The sequence below is a fragment of the Ranitomeya variabilis genome, chromosome 5 (assembly GCF_051348905.1).
Source record: "Ranitomeya variabilis isolate aRanVar5 chromosome 5, aRanVar5.hap1, whole genome shotgun sequence".
NCBI classification, from domain to species: Eukaryota; Metazoa; Chordata; class Amphibia; order Anura; family Dendrobatidae; genus Ranitomeya; species Ranitomeya variabilis.
In genome coordinates, this window is record NC_135236.1 from 421,488,281 (window position 1) to 421,504,644 (window position 16,364).

Genomic DNA, 16,364 nt, shown 5'->3' on the forward strand with positions numbered 1-16,364 from the left:
GTGGTCAGGGAGTGCCTGTAATAAAAATGATGGTGTGGGTTTTTTGGTGAAGGGAAATGATGTGAGTTTGTGTGACTATATGGTGATTGAGGTTGGAAAATGTGTGTTGGCTAATTTTGAGTTTAGAAATGTTCGTTTTTGCATTATTAATGTATATGCGCCTGTGGATAAACAGGAGCGTAAAGTTTTATTTGAAAAAATTAAGTTTTTTATTCCAGGAAGAGTGCCTGTTGTGATAGTGGGTGATATGAACTGTGATGTGGGAAGTGTGAATGTAGATGCGTCAGGCAAAGTGTTAATGGATATGGTGAGTGATTTTGGTTTAAGGGATATGCAGCGTGCATGCAAGATAACTCCATTGTTAAATATGTTTTTTTCTGCCAGTGGGAGGGTGGCGTCTAGATTGGACTATTGTTTTGTTTCAAAAAATCTGATTCCTGTTAGTTATGCGCAGGAGAGTGTGTTTTTTTCGGATCATGTGTGTATGAAGTGTGAATTGGATTTGCATGTTAATGAAGTGGCTGGGAAAGGTGTGTGGAAGTTGAATGTGAGTTTGCTGGAAGGAGGGGGGGTGAAGGAGGAGTATGAAAGATATTATGCAGAGTGGTGTGGGTGCAGGAGTGAGTTCAGAAATGTGTGTGAATGGTGGGATTGGGTTAAATGGAAAACCAAGAGTTTTTTTTAAAAAACTCGGGTACAAGTGTGCGGCTGCTAAGAGAGAAAGGTTTGTTTTTTTAAATGCAAGATTGAGTGTGTTGTATAAGTTGAGAGCAGGAGGGATGGATGTGAGGGAAGATCTGGTAAAAGTGAAAAAAGAGGTGAATGATTTTTTGCTAGAAAGAGGGAGGAGTATTGTGTACAGGGCCAAATTAGAGAATTTGGAGAAGGATGAGAAGTGTTCGCGTTTTTTCTTTAAAAAAGTTTTTGGGAAGAGACAGAGTATGAGTGTTTTGGATGGAAATGAAGTGAGTGGTGCGGATTTGTGTGAGGAAGTGGCAAAGTTTTATTATGAATTGTATGCTGTGAAATGGAGGGATGAAGGTTTGGAGAGTGAGGTGCTGAGTGTTTTGGAAAATAGTTTGAATAGGATAGAAAGGGAAAGTTTGATTGGTGATGTGACGGGTGAAGAAGTATGGAAGGTGGTGTGCAGTATGGCGTTGAATAAAACACCTGGGGAGGATGGTCTACCGGTGGAATTTTATCGTGCGATGTGGGATGTGATTGGGAAGGATTTTGTGGATGTATGTACGTATATGTGGGCGAATGCAGAGGTGGCAAATGGTATGCGTGCAGGGGTGGTTGTGTTGTTGCCAAAAAAAGGTGATCTGAAAAATCTAAAAAATTGGAGGCCGATTACATTGCTTAATTGCGATTATAAGATTTATGCGAAACTTTTGGCTAACAGGATGCGTGGCGTGGTTGGGAGTGTGGTGGGTGAGGAGCAATGTTGTGCGGTGCCTGGAAGACGAATACATGAGAGTGTGTGTATGTTGAGAGATTGTTTGTGGGACTGCATGAATCGTAAGAAGGGGGTGTATGTGTTGAGTTTGGATTTTGAGAAGGCGTATGATAGGTTGGCGCATGGTTTTTTGTTTAGTGTGTTGGTGAAGATGGGGTTTCCTTCTGAGTTTGTTGAGAGAGTGAGAAGTTTGTATAAGAATATTTATAGTTGTGTGTTGTTGAATGGAAATGTGGGGAGGAGAGTAAATGTATTTTCGGGTGTTCGGCAGGGGTGCCCGTTGTCCCCTATTGTATTTATTTGCACAATTGAGCCTTTGTTATGTCTGTTAAGAAAAGATAAGGTGATTCGGGGTGTGCAAGTACCGGGGGTGGGGGGAGAGAGTGGAAGATGAGTGGCTATATGGATGATGTGTGTGTGCTCTGTGATTCAGAGTGTTCGGTACGGCGTGTGAAGTTGTTGGTTTCTATTTTTTGTGGAGCATCTGCTTTTAAAGTGAATTGGGAGAAGAGTGAGTGTAAGAATTTTGGGGGGAGGAGTCTGAGCGATGATGCTGGAGTGAATGTGGTGAGTGGATCGATAAAGGTTTTGGGTGTGAAATTTTCAGAGAAATTGGATGGAGAGGAAAGCTGGGTGGATGTGAGAGAGAGTGTGGAGCGTAAGTTAAATTTTTGGAGTTTGAGGGATCTTACGTTTTTTGGTAAAATTTTAGTTATTAAGAGTGTTGTCTTACCTATTTTTTTGTATGTTGCAATGGTTTTTCCACCAAGCTACACGTGTATTAGAAGATTAAACAGGGTTTTTGTTTGTCTTTTTTTGGGGTTCATGTATGGAGCGTGCGAGGAGAGAGATTGTTATGAAGAGTTTGGATAAGGGGGGACTGGGTTTCCCAAATTTGAATGTTTTTCTCGGTGTGAATATTATGGTGTTTGTATTAGGTGTGATTAGGAGGGATGGGAAGTATGCATGTATGTGCAGGTTTTTGTTTGGAAATTTCTTGTTTCGTTTGAAGTGGCGTGAAAGAGATCTTAGGAGCCCAGTGGCTTTTGAGGTTCCTGTGTGGTATGTGTGGGTTTACAAATTTTTAGTGAAGTATGAACTGTGTGATGTGGATGTGAGATTGCTAGAAAACAAGAAAGCTGTATATAAGATGATTGAGTGTAGAGAGATGGAATGTGACATTAATGTTGGACGAGCCCACAGGCTGTCCTTGCCAGATCTTAAAATGGTAAGAGGGGATGATGTGCAGAAAGTATGGAAGAAGGTACGTGTGAATGGTATGACAAATAGGCAGAGTGGGATTATATGGCAGTCATTGCATGGGGTGTTGCCTGTGAGGGAGTTTCTGAAAAATCGGGGTTTAGTAAGGAGTGAGAAGTGTCCGAGGAGTGGATGTGGTGGGAGTGAGAGTGTGGTGCACTTGTTTTGGAATTGTCAGTATGCTAGAAGTGTGATAGCAGGTCTGGGTCGTTTGTGTAAGGAGTTGTGTGACGTGAATCTGTTGTCTTTTGAGCTTTTTATGTTTGGATTGGGTATGTGTGGGGAAAAGGAGAGAGTATTGTGGTTGATGATGACATGTATAAAAGAGGTTTTGTGGGATGTGAGGAATATATATGTGTTTAAAAGGAAGGATATTGAGGTTAAAAACTGTATAAAAATTATTTTGGGAAAATTGTATTTTTGCTTTGTGTGTGATCAGAGGAGGAGAGGGGAGGTGGATGCCGAGGGAATTTGGAAGACTAAAAAGTGGAAACATTTTGTTAATGTATCTTGAGGTGCTTTTTCTTGTTAATAAATTTTCTTGTGTTTTCCAGTGATGATGGGAATAGCGGTGGCACTGAGTGTGTGGCACGCTGTTTTGGGAGTTGAGTTTCTTACAGTTTTGGTTACCTTGACTGTGGAACTTCCCATCTGAGGGAAAAGAAAAAAAAAAAAAAATCAGTGTCAGGCCTCAAGGCGGCACAAGTATAAAACCATTTTTGGTTATCGCCTCTCGGCCTTTTGGTTATGATCGCCATCGTCGTCGCCACCCAAGATCAATTGTAGTAGCTGTTCTTATGAGTTTAATATCTGATACGTCTCCTAATTGGGGACCATATATTAAATGGATTTTTAGAACAGGGAGATGGGAAAAGAGCTTGCTCTGTCCACTCACGCATTGACCCGTTATTGCAGTACCTCCGGGAACAGTGCACTCCTTCTCTGATCCGGTTTCCAAAAACAGATTGAATTGAAATCAGCGCAAGTTGTGTTTTAACCCGACGATGTGAATTCTTTTCAGGATCAAAGAAGCACATTTCAGATGCCAAGTGTAGCATTTTGCTCGCTTTCGCTTGACCATTTGCATCATTTTGTGTGTGTGCCTTGCCTTGCTTTCACCTATGTATGTCAAGCATTATATTGCATTCAATATGCAATTAATCAATCAATCAATTTGTCTTTACTGATTGCATCAGGTGTGTTAAGATGTAGGCCTGTATTAGGCCTTTGTTACTGTGTTGCATATATACTGTACCATCCATCTACAAAGTTAGGCCCCCCTGCTGTCAGTACTTGGCGTTTAAATTGAAGTATCCAATGAGTAGTTCTGCCATACATACCACATTTGTGACCGCATGAATTCTTTTGTAAAACCTTGTTTCCCTCTTGTGGACCACTGACTTTTAAATTTGGTGTATATGTATTTAAAAAAAGGAAAAATCGTGTCTGTGCTGATCTCGAATACGCTGCCTATCTCCACCTGTGTGAGTATTCTAATGCTTTCTAGCAACCAGGTGCGCTGCCTGCATTAGATGGAATCTGTTCACGGAACCCTCACGTGTCACAATTGGCCCTTGGCCATGGTCTGGAACACTACGTGTCACAATGGGCTGGAGCCCTCGCGTGTCACAATTGGCCCTTGGCCATGGTCGTTCCACGTGTCACAATGGGCTGGAACCCTCTTGTGTCACAATGGGTCCTTGGCCTATAAAAAGCAGCGCGGTGGCAGTCGCCTTCAGTCTGCTGCCGGAGCAGCGGCGAGCAGCATGGTGGTAGATAGGCAGCAGGGTCTATACCCGGCATCTGGAGAGCTAAGGGAAGACAGCTGCTCGCTTGTTTGTTTTTGGAATTTCCCTCTCGCACTCCTCCTCCTGAGGGCACATAGGAACAAAGAGGGGTAGGAGGGTTACAATAGGTGGGGTTATGCAGATTAAAAACAAGGGGCTCACAGCTTGAACAAACAGCAGAACGGCCATTGTGAAGGCGTCCGGTTTGCTAAAATGTCCTCCTCAGGGCAATCTTTTGCTCCATCTCCCTAAAGGGTATCAGTGTTAGGCCTTGGTGCGGCACAAGTGCAAAACGAGTTCTTGTTATTGCTTCTTGGCCTTCTGGTTAGGATGAATGATCAGTGTCAGGCCTCAAGGCGGCACAAGTATGAAACCATTTTTGGTTATCGCCTCTCGGCCTTTTGGCTATGATCGTCGTCGTCGCCCAAGATCAATTGTAGTATCTGTTCTTATGAGTTTAATATCTAAAACGTCTCCTAATTGGGGACCATATATTAAATGGATTTTTAGAACAGGGAGATGGGAAAAGAGCTTGCTCTGTCCACTCACGCATTGACCCGTTATTGCAGTACCTCCGGGAACAGTGCACTCCTTCTCTGATCCGGTTTCCAAAAACAGATTGAATTGAAATCAGCGCAAGTTGTGTTTTAACCCACGATGTGAATTCTTTTCAGGGTCAAAGAAGCACTTTTCAGATGCCAAGTGTAGCATTTTGCTCGCTTTCGCTTGACCATTTGCATCATTTTGTGTGTGTGCCTTGCCTTGCTTTCACCTATGTATGTCAAGCATTATATTGCATTCAATATGCAATTAATCAATCAATCAATCAATCAATCAATTTGTCTTTACTGATTGCATCAGGTGTGTTAAGATGTAGGCCTGTATTAGACCTTTGTTACTGTGTTGCATATATACTGTACCATCCATCTACAAAGTTAGGCCCCCCTGCTGTCAGTACTTGGCGTTTAAATTGAAGTATCCAATGAGTAGTTCTGCCACACATACCACATTTGTGACCGCATGAATTCTTTTGTAAAACCTTGTTTCCCTCTTGTGGACCACTGACTTTTAAATTTGGTGTATATGTATTTAAAAAAAAGGAAAAATCGTGTCTGTGCTGATCTCGAATACGCTGCCTATCTCCACCTGTGTGAGTATTCTAATCAGGCTCGGACTGGCCCACCGGAGAACCGGAGGATCCTCCGGTGGGCCCAGGCACTGAGACCTGTTGGTAGGGCCCTCACTGCTCCAGGGCCCCCACTGCTCCAGGGCCCCCCCCCCCCGGCCGCCCGCCCGCCCCCCCTTGAAGACGATACTCACCAGGACCCTGCTCCAGCGATGGTCTCGGCGTCTGCACTGCAGCTCGTCCTGCTTGTGCGGTCACGTGGTACCGCTCATTAAGGTCATGAATATGTGCATATTCATGACCTTAATGACAGTATCACATGACCGCACAAGCAGGAAGCAGATGCTGCGCCGCCGCCGGGAGTCGGGACAGAGCGCGAGGGATGTCGGCACGGCCGTGCAGTGTGTGGGACAGGTGAGTATGAGGACGGGGGTACTGGGGGCTGAAGGAGGACATAAGCCGGCGCGCGGTGCGGCGGCGGCGGTGGCGGCGGGGGGGGTTTGGTTGAGGTGGGGGGGTAAGTCTGGGGCAGATTGCTGGACACACTGGGGGCAGTGCTGTACACTGGGGCAATGCTAGACACTGGCGCAGATTGCTGGACAATGGGGCAGATTGCTGGACACATTGGGGGCAATGCTGGACACTGGGGCAGATTGCTGTACACTGGGGCAATGCTGGACACTGGGGCAGATTGCTGGTCACACTGGGGGCAGTGCTGGACACTGGGGCAATGCTGGACACTGGGGCAGATTGCTGGACACACTGGGGGCAGTGCTGTACACTGGGGCAATGCTGGACACTGGGGCAGATTGCTGGTCACAGTGGGGGCAGTGCTGGACACTGGGGCAGATTGCTGGACACTGGGGCAGATTGCTGGACACTGGGGCATATTGCTGGACACACTGGGGGCAATGCTGGACACTGGGGCAGATTGCTGGACACACTGGGGCAATGCTGGACACTGGGGCAGATTGCTGGACACTGGGGCAGATTGCTGGACACACTGGGGGCAATGCTGGACACTGGGGCAGATTTCTGGACACACTGGGGGCAGTGCTGGACATACTGGGGCAATGCTGGACACTGGGGCAGATTGCTGGACACACTGGGGCAATGCTGGACACTGGGGCAGATTGCTGGACACACTGGGGGCAGTGCTGGACACTGGGGCAGATTGTTGGACACACTGGGGGCAGTGCTGGACACTGGGGCAGATTGCTGGACACACTGGGGGCAGTGCTGGACACTGGGGCAGATTGCTGGACACATTAGGGGCAGTGCTGGACATACTGGGGCAGTGCTGGACACACTGGGGCAGATTGCTTGACATACTGGGGCAATGCTGTACACTGGGGCAGATTGCTGGACACACTGGGGGCAGTGCTGGACACACTGGGGGCAATGCTGTACACTGGGGCAGAATACTGGACACACTGGGGGCAATGCTGGACACTGGGGCAGATTGCTGGACACACTGGGGGCTGTGCTGGACACTGGGGCAGATTGCTGGACACACTGGGGGCAATGCTGGACACTGGGGCAGATTGCTGGACACACTGGGGGCAGTGCTGGACACTGGGGCAGATTGCTGGACACACTGGGGGCAGTGCTGGACATACTGGGGCAGATTGCTGGACAACCTGGGGGTAATATGCTTGACATACTGGGGAAGATTGCTGGACACACTGTCTGGGGGCAATGCTGGACACTGGGGCAGATTGCTGGACACACTGGGGGCAGGACTGGAGGCATGGGCAGAATGTAGACACGGGGCATGATTGGAGACACGGGGCAGAATGAAAGACATGGGGCAGGATTGGATCATGGGGCAGGATGGATACGATGGAGACAGAATGGGGCAGGATGGGGAGATCATATGGGGTAGAATGGATACTCATGAGGGCAGGATGCGAGAACATATGGCTGGAGCCAGGAATGAGATAAACGGGGCCAGGGTGGGGAATAGTATAACCATAGGGGCTAATTAAGGGATATTATTACTGCAGTGATGTATTTATTTTATTTTTTGAGGACACTGTTTTAAATGGGGGGGGGGGGCGGTCCTGTTAGTGTGCAGAGTGACACTATATCGCCTTTTTTTCTTCATGTGGTGTAATGTAGAAGTTGTGAAAAATTAAGTAATGTGTTCTGCAAGCGGAGCTCGAGATAACTGTGTTATTTCCTGCAGAAATGAGTCCTGGCTGGATGAAGTGATGGCGGTCTGTGCTGGATGAAAGATGAAGGACTTCACCTAGAGACATCACTGGTGAGTCAGTGTGTTACCTATACACTGACACTATACACTGTATACTATATACAGAGGTCCTGTGTACAATGTCACCAGTGATCACTGTATTACCTATACATTATATACAGAGCTCCTGTGTATAATACCACCAGTGATCTCTGTATTACCTCTACACAGACACTGCATACTAAGTACAGATCTCCTGTGTATAATGTCACTTAGGCTGCCATCACACATTCAGTATTTGGTCTGTAATTTACATCAGTATTTGTAAGCCAAAACCAGGAGTGTGTGATAAATACAGAAGTGGTGCATATGTTTCTATTATACTTTGCCTCTGATTGTTCCACTCCTGGTTTTGGCTTACAAATACTGATGTAAAATACTGACCAAATACTGCTAGTGTGACGGCAGCCTTATGGTGATAGTATTGTGTTTTGGTTTTTTTTTTATTTCTGATCAGTATTGTAGTATTCAGTCACTATGTGGTGGTAATATGTGGTCTGGAAATGGTGTTGTGGTATTTGTCCCTTGTATGTGCTATTTGGTCACCAAGTGATGGTAATATGTGGTCTGGAAATGGTGTTGTGGTATTTGTCCCTTGTATGTGCTATTTGGTCACCAAGTGGTGCTAATATGTGGTCTGGAAATGGTGTTGTAGTATTTGTCCCTTGTATGTGCTATTTGGTCACCAAGTGGTGGTAATATGTGGTCTGGAAATGGTGTTGTGGTATTTGTCCCTTGTATGTGCTATTTGGTCACCAAGTGGTGATAATATGTGGTCTTGACATGGTGTGGTGGTATTTGTCCCTTGTATGTAGTATTAATCGGTCACTATGTGGTCTGGTCATGGTGTGGTGGTATTTCTTCCTGTATGTGGTAATATTGGTCTTGGTATAGTGGATTGTGTTGTGTATGGCAGTCATTTGTTCTCTCTGATATTAATTAGGAGAACATTCTTTATTTCCATTAGAGTTTCAATGCTTTGTACACAGCGGCGGAGATGCACTTACAGGGGGGTTTCCTGTGGAAAAAAGTAATCACCTCTCCACAGGATAAGTGATAACGTATTGATTGGTGGGGGTCTGACTGCTTGGACCCACTCAGCAAAATGTGGAACTTTTTATCCCCATTAGACTGGAGTGGCATGTCCGACTAGATCACTGATCCATTCATTCCCTTAGTGGCTGCACTTGTTTTTTTCTGGAAGCCCCAAAGAGAATGAATGGAGCTGCGGTCAGAAATCCCACCTGCCGCTGCATTTTAAAATAGTGGTAAAAGTGTCCTGTCAGGGATAAAACTTCCCCATTCTTCCGATCAGTGCAGTTTCTAATGGTCGGATCTAAGCGATCACCTGCCCTGTGCAGCCCATGGATCAGTGATAACTTGTTTTAACCAAGAACCCCATTAATGTAAACTACCATAATTATACATCCCAGTTATTGGGGCACACGGTAGATGTGCAGCAGCCGCCTGTGTTTTACAGCCGATGCTCCATTATAATGACAGATATTTGCATATAGCTGTAGGGTGGGCCCCTAGAGTCCATAACTCTGGTGGGCCCCAGACACCCCAGTCCGACGCTGATTCTAATGCTTTCTAGCAACCAGGTGCGCTGCCTGCATTAGATGCTTCTTGGCCTTCTGACTAGGATGAAGGATCAGTGTCAGGCCTCAAGGCGGCACAAGTATAAAACCATTTTTGGTTATCGCCTTTTGGCTATGATTGTCGTCACCGCCGCCCAAGATCAATTGTAGTATCTGTTCTTATCAGTTTAATATCTGATATGTCTCCTAATTGGGGACCATATATTAAATGGATTTTTAGAACAGGGAGATGGGAAAAGAGCTTGCTCTGTCCACTCACGCATTGACCCGTTATTGCACTATCTCCGGGAACAGTGCACTCCTTCTCTGATCCGGTTTCCAAAAACAGATTGAATTGAAATCAGCGCAAGTTGTGTTTTATCCCACGATGTGAATTCTTTTCAGGGTCAAAGAAGCACATTTCAGATGCCAAGTGTAGCATTTTGCTCGCTTTCGCTTGACCATTTGCATCATTTTGTGTGTGTGCCTTGCCTTGCTTTCACCTATGTATGTCAAGCATTATATTGCATTCAATATGCAATTAATCAATCAATCAATCAATCAATCAATCAATCTCTCTTTACTGGTTGCAACCAGTGTGTGAAGCTGTGGACACGTATTTGGCCTTTGTTACAGTGTTGCAAATATATCGTCTGCAAAGTTAGGCCCTTGCTATCAGTACTTAGTGTTTTAATTTAAGTAACCCATAAGTAGTTCTGCCATACATACCACATTTGTGACAGCATGATTTCTTTTGTAAAACATTGTCTCCCTCTTGTGGACCACTGACTTTTAAATTTGGTGTATATGTATTTGAAAAAAGGGAAAATCGTGTCTGTGCTGATCTCGAATACGCTGCCTATCTCCACCTGTGTGAGTATTCTAATTCTTTCTAGCAACCAGGTGCGCTGCCTGCATTAGATGGAATCTGTTCACGGAACCCTCACGTGTCACAATTGGCCCTTGGCCATGGTCTGGGACACTACGTGTCACAATGGGCTGGAGCCCTCACGTGTCACAATGGGTCCTTGGCCTATAAAAAGCAGCGCGGTGGCAGTCAGCCTCAGTCTGCTGCTGGAGCAGCGGAGGGCAGCATGGTGGTAGATAGGCAGCAGGGTCTACAGCTGGCATCAGGAGAGCTGAGGGAAGACAGCTGCTCGCTTGTTTGTTTTTGGAATTTCCCTCTCGCACACCTCCTCCTGGCACTCAGTAGGGCACATAGGAACAAAGAGGGGGGAGGAGGGTTCCAATAGGTGGGGTTATGCAGATTAAAAACCCAGTGGCTCACAGCTTGAACAAACAGCAGAACGGCCATTGTGAAGGCGTCCGGTTTGCTAAAATGTCCTCCTCAGGGCAATCTTTTGCTCCATCTCCTTAAAGGGTGTCAGTGTTAGGCCTTGGTGCGGCACAAGTGCAAAACGAGTTCTGGTTATGGCTTCTTGGCCTTCTGGCTAGGATGAAAGATCAGTGTCAGGCCTCAAGGCGGCACAAGTACAAAACCATTTTTGGTTATGATCTTTGTCGCCGCCGCCCAAGATCAATTGTAGTATCTGTTCTTATCAGTTTAATATCTGATACGTCTCCTCATTGGGGACCATATAGTAAATGGATTTTCAGAACAGGGAGATGGAAAAAAAGCTTGCTCTGTCCACCCCACGCATTGAGCCGTTATTGCGGTATCTCCGGGAACGGTGCACTCCTTCTCTGATCCAGATTGAATTGAAATAAGCACACGTTGTGTTTGAACCCATTACGTGAATTCTTTTCAGGGTCAAAGTTGCACATTTCAGATGCCAAATGCATTTTGCTAGATTTAACTTGACCAATTGCAACATTTTGTGCGTGAATTGTTTGCACCTATGCATGTCAAGCATTGTATTGCATTCAATATGAAATCAATCAATCAATCTCTCTTTACTGGTTGCAACCAGTGTGTGAAGCTGTGGACACGTACACTCACCGGCCACTTTATTAGGTACACCATGCTAGTAACGGGTTGGACCCCCTTTTGCCTTCAGAACTGCCTCAATTCTTCGTGGCATAGATTCAACAAGGTGCTGGAAGCATTCCTCAGAGATTTTGGTCCATATTGACATGATGGCATCACACAGTTGCCGCAGATTTGTCGGCTGCACATCCCAAAGATGCTCCATACAAGGCAGGATGGATCCATGCTTTCATGTTGTTTACGCCAAATTCTGACCCTACCATCCGAATGTCGCAGCAGAAATCGAGACTCATCAGACCAAGCAACGTTTTTCCAATCTTCTACTGTCCAATTTCGATGAGCTTGTACAAATTGTAGCCTCAGTTTCCTGTTCTTAGCTGAAAGGAGTGGTACCCGGTGTGGTCTTCTGCTGCTGTAGCCCATCTGCCTCAAAGTTCGACGCACTGTGCGTTCAGAGATGCTCTTAGGCCTACCTTGGTTGTAACGGGTGGCGATTTGAGTCACTGTTGCCTTTCTATCAGCTCAAACCAGTCTGCCCATTCTCCTCTGACCTCTGGCATCAACAAGGCATTTCCGCCCACAGAACTGCCGCTCACTGGATTTTTTTTCTTTTTCGGACCATTCTCTGTAAACCCTAGAGATGGTTGTGCGTGAAAATCCCAGTAGATCAGCAGTTTCTGAAATACTCAGAACAGCCCTTCTGGCACCAACAACCATGCCACGTTCAAAGGCACTCAAATCACCTTTCTTCCCCATACTGATGCTCGGTTTGAACTGCAGGAGATTGTCTTGACCATGTCTACATGCCTAAATGCACTGAGTTGCCGCCATGTGATTGGCTGATTAGAAATTAAGTGTTAACAAGAAGTTGGACAGGTGTACCTAATAAAGTGTTACAGTGTTGAAAATATATCGTCTGCAAAGTTAGGCCCTTGCTATCAGTACTTAGTGTTTTAATTTAAGTAACCCATAAGTAGTTCTGCCATACATACCACATTTGTGACAGCATGATTTCTTTTGTAAAACATTGTCTCCCTCTTGTGGACCACTGACTTTTAAATTTGGTGTATATGTATTTGAAAAAAGGGAAAATCGTATCTTTGCTGATCTTGAATACGCTGCCTATCTCCACCTGTGTGAGTATTCTAATGCTTTCTAGAAACCAGGTGCGCTGCCTGCATTAGATAGAATCTGTTCACAGAACCCTCACGTGTCACAATTGGCCCTTGGCGATGGTCTGGAACCCTCCGTGTCACAATGGGCTGGAACCCTCACGTGTCACAATGGGTCCTTGGCCTATAAAAAGCAGCGCGGTGGCAGTCAGCCTCAGTCTGCTGCTGGAGCAGCGGCGGGCAGCATGGTGGTAGATAGGCAGCAGGGTCTATACCCAGCATCAGGAGAGCTGAGGGAAGACAGCTGGCTCGCTTGTTTGTTTTTTGAATTTCCCTCTCGCACACCTCCTCCTGGCACTCAGTAGGGCACATAGGAACAAAGAGGGGGGAGGAGGGTTCCAATAGGTGGAGTTATGCAGATTAAAAACCCAGTGGCTCACAGCTTGAACAAACAGCAGAACGGCCATTGTGAAGGCGTCCGGTTTGCTAAAATGTCCTCCTCAGGGCAATCTTTTGCTCCATCTCCCTAAAGGGTATCAGTGTTAGGCCTTGGTGCGGCACAAGTGCAAAATGATTTCTGGTTATGGCTTCTTGGCCTTCTGGCTAGGATGAAGGATCAGTGTCAAGCCTCGGGGCGGCGTAAGTACAAAACCATTTTTGGTTATGATCGTCGTCGCCGCTGCCCAAGATCAATTGTAGTATCTGTTCTTATCAGTTCAATATCTGATACGTCTCCTCATTGGGGACCATATAGTAAATGGATTTTCAGAAAAGAGAGATGGGAAAAAAAGCTTGCTCTGTCCACCCCACGCATTGAGCCATTATTGCGGTATCTCCGGGAACGGTGCACTCCTTCTCTGATCCAGATTGAATTGAAATCAGCACACGTTGTGTTTGAACCCATTATGTGAATTCTTTTCAGGGTCAAAGTTGCACATTTCAGATGCCAAATGTATTTTGCTAGATTTAACTTGACCAATTGCAACATTTTGTGCGCGCATTGTTTGCACCTATGCATGTCAAGCATTGTATTGCATTCAATATGAAATCTATCAATCAATCAATCTCTCTTTACTGGTTGCAACCGGTGTGTGAAGCTGTGGACACATATTTGGCCTTTGTTACAGTGTTGCAAATATATCGTCTGCAAAGTTAGGCCCTTGCTATCAGTACCGTATATACTCGAGTATAAGCCGACCCGAGTATAAGCCGACCCCCCTAATTTTGCCACAAAAAACTGGGAAAACTTATTGACTCGAGTATAAGCCTAGGGTGGAAAATGCAGCAGGTACCGGTGAATTTCAAAATTAAAAATAGATACTCCATACCGTTCATTATGGCCCCATAGATGCTCCACATAAAGCTGTGCCACATATAATGCTCTGCACCGTTGCCCCATAGATAGCTGTGCCATATATATAATGCTCTGCACCATTGCCCCATAGCTGTGCCATATATATAATGCTCTGCACCGTTGCTCCATAGCTGTGCCATATATATAATGCTCTGCACCGTTGCCCCATAGCTGTGCCATATAGTGCTCTGCACCGTTGCCCCATAGCTTTGCCATATAGTGCTCTGCACCGTTGCCCCATAGCTGTGCCATATATATAATGCTCTGCACCGTTGCCCCATAGCTGTGCCATATAGTGCTCTGCACCGTTGCCCCATAGCTGTGCCATATAGTGCTCTGCACCGTTGCCCCATAGCTCTGCCATATAGTGCTCTGCACCGTTGCCCCATAGCTGTGCCATATAATGCTCTGCACCGTTGCCCCATAGCTGTGCCATATATATAGTGCTCTGCACCGTTGCCCCATAGCTGTGCCATATAGTGCTCTGCACCGTTGCCACATAGCTCTGCCATATAGTGCTCTGCACCATTGCCCCATAGATGCTCCACATAAATCTGTGCCATTGCTGCTGCTGCTGCAATCAAAAAAAAAAAAACACATACTCACCTCTCTTGCTTGCAGCTCCTCGGCGCCATCTTCCGGCGTCTCTCCGCACTGACTGATCAGGCAGAGGGCGGCGCGCACACTATATGCGTCATCGCGCCCTCTGACCTGCACAGTCAGTGCGGAGAGACGCCGGGAAGATGGCGCGACGCCCGGCGTGTGGAACGAGGGAAGGTAAATATGTAATACTTACCTGCTCCTGGCGTCCCGCTCCTTCCCCCGGACAGCTGGTATTCGGTGCCGCAGCCTCTTCCTCTATCAGCGGTCACGTGGGACCGCTGATTAGAGAAATGAATTATGCGGCTCCGCCCCTATGGGAGGTGGAGCAGCCTATTCATTTCTCTAATGAGCGGTCCCACGTGACCGCTCAGGGGAAGAGCTGCGGCACCGAAGACAGTGGGACGGGCAGGGGGAGCGACAGGAACGCCGGAAGCAGGTAAGTATATGACAGTGCTCACCCGCCGACCCCACCACCGATCATGACTCGAGTATAAGCCGAGAGGGGCACTTTCAGCCCAAAAATTTGGGCTGAAAATCTCGGCTTATACTCGAGTATATACGGTACTTAGTGTTTTAATTTAAGTAACCCACAAGTAGTTCTGCCATACATATCACATTTGTGACAGCATGATTTCTTTTGTAAAATATTGTCTCCCTCTTGTGGACCACTGACTTTTAAATTTGGTGTATATGTATTTGAAAAAAGGGAAAATCGTATCTTTGCTGATCTTGAATACGCTGCCTATCTCCACCTGTGTGAGTATTCTAATGCTTTCTAGAAACCAGGTGCGCTGCCTGCATTAGATAGAATCTGTTCACGGAACCCTCACGTGTCACAATTGGCCCTTGGCGATGGTCTGGAACCCTCCGTGTCACAATGGGCTGGAACCCTCACGTGTCACAATGGGTCCTTGGCCTATAAAAAATGTAATGACCAGAGGTCCGAATAAGATCCAGTGAGTCACAAACCAAGACTAAGGCAGAAATCTCCAACGGTATTTACTCAAAGGCAAAATAATAAAGGTAATATGGAGAATATTTAAGTAGAGGCACCCCAAAGATACACCAGCTCAGCAGCAGCTGAAATCACTGTGCCACTCCAAGGTCTCCTGAGAACTGTATGCTACAACAGACTAGTAAGAAATTTACCTAACAGGGGAAACTAAAACAGGAACAAGTGTAAATTGATTGTAGTGTTATCAAGGGAGCCCCTGGAAGGGCACACTGAATATAACTTACACAACTCTAATATTAGATACACCTCTAAAGTAACAATTAAACACTCTGCGCAGGGATACCCGGGTATCTATGACTATTGGTACCGTATCCTGAGATAGATCTCCTCTCAGGCAGGAATCTGCACAGGCTGCAGCCAGTCTATATCTTCAGCGCCAATGAGTTACAGCAAGCTCCTCTTGTCTGATCGGCCGATGCCGAGCCCAAACGCCGGGGACTTAGTTGGTGGTCTCACGATGTTGTCTCTGTTTCGGTAGCTCCTAGGAATGCTTCCACGACAACCCGTCCGTTTCTGTATCAGCAGTCTGTCAGACTTGTTTCTCCACTTGATGCACAGGGAATCCACAGACTCTCAAACACGTAGTGGGTTTGCAGTAGAGTTTCAGTCTTTCAAAATAAAGGTTAGCTCCTCTCCAGAAAAAATGTCAGGAACAAAAGGTCTCTCACAGAGTTGAACAAAAGGTTAGCTTTTCTCCAGGAAAAACGTTAGGAACAAAAGGTCTCTCAATAGCTTCTTTTTCTCCAACAAACTCGCAGTAAAATCCTCTCACAGTCTCTTTGCTATATCACAGCAGCTTCTGCTCTTCCTTCCCGCCTTTCTCTCTCACCTCTCACTTCCTTGTTTCACTTTACACACGAGATACC

At 46.2% G+C, this 16,364-nt stretch overlaps 2 non-coding genes and 3 pseudogenes across 2 annotated transcripts; all 5 read left to right on the forward strand.

Moving 5' to 3' along the window:
- The first annotated feature begins 3,444 nt into the window (after positions 1 to 3,444).
- LOC143777288 (U2 spliceosomal RNA) lies at positions 3,445 to 3,659 on the forward strand (annotated as a pseudogene).
- Positions 3,660 to 4,891: 1,232 nt separating this feature from the next.
- LOC143777246 (U2 spliceosomal RNA) lies at positions 4,892 to 5,100 on the forward strand (annotated as a pseudogene).
- A 4,487-nt stretch (positions 5,101 to 9,587) lies between these two features.
- Positions 9,588 to 9,791, forward strand: LOC143777191 (U2 spliceosomal RNA; annotated as a pseudogene).
- Positions 9,792 to 10,980: 1,189 nt separating this feature from the next.
- LOC143777302 (U2 spliceosomal RNA) lies at positions 10,981 to 11,168 on the forward strand. Its single transcript, XR_013216078.1, has one exon. It is a non-coding gene; the product is annotated as a U2 spliceosomal RNA (small nuclear RNA).
- A 2,024-nt stretch (positions 11,169 to 13,192) lies between these two features.
- LOC143777391 (U2 spliceosomal RNA) lies at positions 13,193 to 13,381 on the forward strand. The gene has a single exon (XR_013216138.1). It is a non-coding gene; the product is annotated as a U2 spliceosomal RNA (small nuclear RNA).
- Positions 13,382 to 16,364: the final 2,983 nt, after the last annotated feature.